This window comes from Notamacropus eugenii, chromosome 5, assembly GCF_028372415.1.
Source record: "Notamacropus eugenii isolate mMacEug1 chromosome 5, mMacEug1.pri_v2, whole genome shotgun sequence".
In the NCBI taxonomy this organism is placed as follows: Eukaryota; Metazoa; Chordata; class Mammalia; order Diprotodontia; family Macropodidae; genus Notamacropus; species Notamacropus eugenii.
The window spans coordinates 98,248,144-98,254,143 of record NC_092876.1 but is presented as its reverse complement, the minus strand read 5'-3'; the positions used below and the strand labels follow the sequence as shown (position 1 = coordinate 98,254,143).

At 39.6% G+C, this 6,000-nt stretch overlaps 1 long non-coding RNA gene across 2 annotated transcripts in view; it reads left to right on the top strand.

Moving 5' to 3' along the window:
• Positions 1-269: 269 nt before the first annotated feature.
• The window catches only part of LOC140504926 (uncharacterized), a 290,680-nt gene continuing 284,949 nt past the window's right edge, over positions 270-6,000 (top strand). Inside the window, exons 1-2 of one of the 2 annotated variants that reach the window (XR_011967283.1) lie at positions 270-446; positions 3,087-3,191. This is a non-coding gene — a long non-coding RNA (uncharacterized lncRNA). The remainder of the gene's footprint in view (positions 447-3,086; positions 3,192-6,000) is intronic. The other variant, XR_011967284.1, reaches the window with a different exon arrangement.

Here is a 6,000-nt window from a genome sequence, read left to right as displayed (position 1 = left end):
GGAGGGTTTGAAAGAGCCTCTTATCAAGAGTTCCCCTCCTCCAAGGAAGAATAATAGCTGACTTGAGAAGTTAAATGGGATATTGTTCTCAGGTGCACGTCCTTGAATTCGGGTGTTGAAATTCCAGGAATTGAGGCTCCTACTATACAGGATAATATTCCAGGAAAAGAGGCTACGAGGCCCCCCTTGCTACTAATCACAATCTGTTCTGGTCTCATGCCTTGATTGCTACTTCCATGATTTTTTACTATATAAGCACCCTGACCCCTCTGATTTGTTGCCTTAGTATGTCTAGAATAAACTCAGCTTGTTCAGATTGCTGTGTCCCACCTGTCTTTTCATCCTCGCTCTGTGAGCCCCATAACCGCCCTGGACCTGCCCGACTGTGCTGGCCGTAGCAACACAAAGAATTCAATATTGCCAGAAAGAAACAAAGAGCTACAGAGGTAAGAGCCTTATATGCCAGGCCCATCAACTGGGGTATGGAAGAGAGTGGGCATCAAGATGGCATGTCAACAGTACATGGCATCCAGAAATGGGAAAAGGAAATTGTTTATGTCATTAATCCAAATTTTAACCCATTTTGGAGTAAGCAAAGAGGACACATTTCTAGCTAGATTTTAATAATAAAAAATCTAATTTCAGCATTTTTCATAGACTCATAATTTTAGAGTCTAAGAGAGACCTTGGAGTTCATCTAACAAACTCTTTGGTTTGCATATGAGTTACTGGTCCACGGTCACACAATGAAGTAGCCAGGGTTAGATCCCAGTTTTCTTGCCTCCCCAGTCCTGCAGCCTTTTCACTACACCATACTGCTGCTCTTTGATGAAAGAAATTAAAATACACTTGGGAAGTAGAGTGACAGACCTTTAAACATGAAATTAATCTTAACTCTTACTGGGTGCTCTAGTCACACTTCTACCACCAACTAGCCAACGTGAACTTGAGCATACTCTCTGGGTCTCAGTTTTTTAATTTCTAAAATAAGAGTGTTGACCAAGGTGATCTGTAAGATTCTTTACATTTAATTCACTCCAACAAGCATTTAATTCCTGTGACATGACAGGCATCGTGCTAGGCACTGAGGATACAAAGATGTAGCAATTCTTGTCCTTAAGGAGCTGGATGGCTTTACTGAGGGGTATATGGTAGAGAAGGAAGGGAAAAAAGAGTTGGGGATGTGGGGTCATGGGATAACAACATGTAAACAGAGAAGTAAATTCAACATATGTACAAAAGAAATTCAAATTATTACCAACTGCCTGTTAGACATCTTCATTCAGGTGACTATAGGCAACTCAAGCTCCACATGTCCCAAACAGATCTCCTATTTTCTGCAACTTCATTGAAGCAATCAATATTGATTAAATACCTACTATGTGCCAGGCACTGTGCTAAGAACTGGAGATACAAAAAGAGGCAAAAGACAGGTCCCTACCTTCTAGAAGTTGATAATTAATGGGGGAGACAACTTGCAAACAAATATACACAAAACAAGCTATATTCAAGTAAACAGGAAATAATAGAAGGAAAGCACTAGAATCAAGACAGGTTGGGGTAAGCTTCCCAGTAGAAGGCAGGATTTTAGTTAGGGCTTAAAGGAAGCAGCAAGTCTGAACAGTGGAGGAAGAGCACATTCTGAGCATGGAGGATAGACAGAGAAATTGTTTGGAGTTGAAAGATGGAGTGTCTTGTTTGTGGGAAAGCCAGGAGGCCAGCATCACTGCATTAAAAGTATGTGTTGGGAGTAATGTGTAAGAAGACTGGAAAGGTAGGAGTGGCCTAAGTTCTGAAGGACTTTGTGTGAGATGATTGGAAAATCACTTCAGTGGCTGAATGGAGAATGGATTGGAATGAGGAGAAACTTGAGGCAGGCTGGCCCACCAGCAGGCTATTGCAATAGTCCAGGTGAGGGCTTGCACCAGAGGGATGACAGTATCAGAGGACAGAAGGGGATGTATTCAAGAGATGTTGCAAAGGTGTAATTGACAGAGCTTGGTAACAGATTGGAATGGGGTGGGGTGGGGTGAGAGATAGAAAACAGCTGAGGATGACTTCTAGGTTGTGAGCCTGAGGAACTGGGAGGATGGTAATGCTCTCTGCCCCTTTTCTGTTGGCAGCATCACCATCTTTTAGTTGTCCAGGTTAACAATCTTAGAGGCATCCTTGACTCTGCTTTCCCTTGGCATTCAAATCCAATCAGTTATAGGTTCTTACTGGTTTTACCTCTATAGCATCCACCTCATATGTTCTTTTTTTGCCTACTCACACAACCTCTATCATAGTTCAGTACTTACTGGTACTTGCTTACCTTTCCAGGCATTTTATATTATTTCCTTTTGGTCCCTTTTAATTACAGTTGTGGACCTCTCGCCAAGCCATTTTAAACCCCCAAGATCTGAGAAAGGCCTGAAATGTGGGCTGGCCAATCAGGACAGACATTTTGGCCCACTCTGAGTTTAACCTAATATAATGTTTTGTATGGTTCTGGAATAACAGGCATGCTTTGCTTTGCTCTCTGAATGAACCCCAAATACCCTTTCCTGTGTCAGTAACTATAAACTCAGATAATTAAGACTACCAACGACAACATGCCTTGAACCAGACCCTATCTTGAATAATGGGACTTTTCTTTTCCTGATATTTTATGGACTTATGCTATGTTATGTTATATCATGTTAATGATAGAAGAAACATAAATATCCCAGATCTATATTTTCAATTGACACTTTAACACTTCTCCTATCTTAACGGTATTTACAGCCTATTCAATTAAGAAAATTCCTTTCTCATGTTATAGCTAAACACATATGGAGTCTATAATTTTAGGTGACATAAACGTCCTAAGCTGGAATTGCTGTAAGTGTATAAAAAGTCTTCTTCAACTTGCTTGTCTCTGAGTCAGAATTATTTTCTGGATCCCATGTATACATGTATTCTAGCTTAAGGGAATAAACTATATATGTGTATATATGTGTGTGTATATATATGTGTGTATATATATGTGTGTGTGTGTGCATGTGTGTATGTCAATACACTTTCCTTTCTGACATTCTACCTCCTGCCTTAATACCCTTTTACAGATAGTTCCTGCTTCTGGAATTCACTCCCCTTTTTCAGGTCTGCCTTGAAGAATCCTTAGCTTCTTTCAAAGATTCCACCTCCTACATGATGTTTTTTTGATCCTCGTAAGTATATTTTCTCTTTTTCTTTAAATTATCTTATATACTTTTCATATTTACTTAATAATATGTTTGTGTTGTTCTCTAAGTAGAATGTCACTACTTGAGGACAAGGAATATACCTTGTAAGCCTAGTGCCTACCACACTGGGATAACCCCATTTGGGATCTTCTTGGCAAAGATACTGGAGTGGTTTGCCCTTTCCTTCTCCAGGGTATTAAGGCAAATAGAGGTTAAGTGGCTTGTAGATGGTCACACAGCTAGTGAATTTATGAGGACAGATGTGAACTTAGTTCTTGACTCCAGGTCAAGCTGCTCTATTCACTGAACCACCTATATATCCCATGCTTTGGGATAGAAATAGTGGACCCTTCATTGATAAATGTTTGTTGAATTGAATTCCATTTTCTTCCCACTGGGTCCAGGGGAAGGACAATGAAAGCTTCAACTGTCTCTATGGAGGATGAGAGGGACACAATATTTGACCCTTCTTCTAATAGAGAATTCATCAGAATCTTCATCAAAAGACTAAGATCCCTACTCCCTTGATTCCCCCGAAATCACAATATCAAGGTTTCCATTTTCCTTTGCTGGCTGTTCTCAGAGGGAAACCAAAGACCCCTAAAATATCTGAGGCATCCTATCCCCACAATTCATAGAATTCCATCCCCTTAAGAGATTAACAATAATATCAACAGCAGAAGCAATACTTGGGGAAACATAGGTGTGTGTGGAGGGGAGGATAGAGTTTCTGATAATCTCATTTTCCCATGGTGGAGATTCAGTCATTTCAGTACCTGATGACCAAGTCTGTAGCAGTGAGCTCTCTAGCTTTAACCTGGTTCTCAGTCAACAAACTCAGCTCATTGCTGGGCAAGTACTAAAGCTACACCATCATTCTGAAACCTTTATGTAAGTGCAACTGCCCCAAATAAATATCACTTAACTTTCTTGCTAAGGAGGCCCATGATGTTTTTTCACATACAATAAAAAGTTCCCACTGGTTAAAAGAGAAGGTCTAAGTGAATTCTTTCACCCTTGACCTAGCTCTCCCAACTCTAAACCTCATCAGGGTGACTCATAAAACAATCAGGATCTCCTTTGGTTTACTCATTTAAATATGTAATTGAACTGATTAACTATAGAATCAAACTGTGAAGAGAAAAAAGTGAATAAAGAGCAATATTCAGAGGGAGTGTTTGAGGTGCTTGAAGTTACAGACCAAAGATAGGTTTAGGAAGAATACAGGAGACAAATAGAAAAAGTGATTACAATCAAAGAAGGGAAATTCAAAGTTCTAGATCATGATGGTGGCACACTTATGGGTGATGGTGAAATTTAAAGTATTAACACTCTTGTAGGTGGTATGAAAATATGAGTCATGGGAGTTAGGAAGAAATGGAAAAGTTAGGCTGTTCTAGGAAAAATAGAAATATAATTAATATCCTTAAGGAGGAAGGTAGACTTAGGGTGGAGACTGTGATTCAGGTACTGAACTCTTTGAAAAAAGGGAGGAAATTGACTTGGAAGCTGGTGCAAAACAACATGGATTTGACATGAATGGTGGTGGTGTTCATTGTTTGCTTTCAAAGAGGACCAATGACATCACAGGATAATGTCTTGACTTGTGTGTGAATTGGACTGAAGTGAGGCAGAGATGCACAAAGCTGCCAGTCTCATTCTCTCTTCCTGAGTCATCTAAATCTAGTGGCAAGACAAAAGTCAAGATGACTGGATACAGTAGATGACCTTGGCCTTTCTAAATTAAGGTTCAGTTTGTCTGAAGCAACCATTCAATGACTAAGGGCTAGGTAAGAATTGAGACAAAAGATGACCTAATTTGCCATCACAAATATATCAGTCTGGGAGGGGAAGATGCTCAAAGTTTCTGACTAGAACAGAAAACAATCACTATTTTCACTTTTTCTAAGCTATTAAACCTAGACAATGAGCCAAAGAGATTTGGATTGGGGGTTATTATTAGCCATTCAATGAAAGCTAGAGTGATTGGTTTTAAAGCCCAGTCAAGTAGCTCCATTTGAGACAGGATGGGCTGGTACAGAGAATCATTAGTGTTCTTTAAAAACAATTATTTTTTTAAAAATCTATTTTTTTCAGAGCTATATTTCAAGAAATTATATATGAAAACTGCACAGGACAAAGAGTAAATTGATCCAGTTCTTTAGAAAAATATCTAGTTCTCAAGCCCTCAAATATATTACAAAATATAAGCAACCAAAACTTTTATTTCTGCAGAATACTCATGTATAAGGTTATGGTACCCCAAGTAGAGTGCATGGGGTGAGGGGTTGTAGTTGTGTATGGCTATAAGGGAGGCAGAACAGACACCTCTGGTCTTGTCTTTTCCCTCCTTTCTCTAACGGAAATTTTCATCCAAACCAGGTGCTTTTTTCAAGCTGGCTCTGGGGGTCTGCAAGTCCTCCCTTCTTCCAAGATGGCATGATCTAAAAGTTGTCCTGGCCAGTGCTCTGGGCTGTGAGCCACCATAAGTACTTTTTTCTGCCCTGGAACCATAAACAGGACCCCTGTATCCCACCTATAAAATATGGATAATAATAGCACCTATCTTCTAAGGTTGACTGAATCATTAGGGGTGACTGCTTAAAGAATTCCAAGGCAGGGGAACCCACTATCACAGCAGTATCTTTTGTCAACTTGAAAGTTTGGTTAAAGAGACAAACAGGCTAGGTGATATGTAAATTCATATTGTTTATTCCCTTAAAGATAGCTGAAGCTAGCTTAACCTGTACATACAAGGAGCCAAAATGTAAGTTCTGACTGTCTGATACAAGAA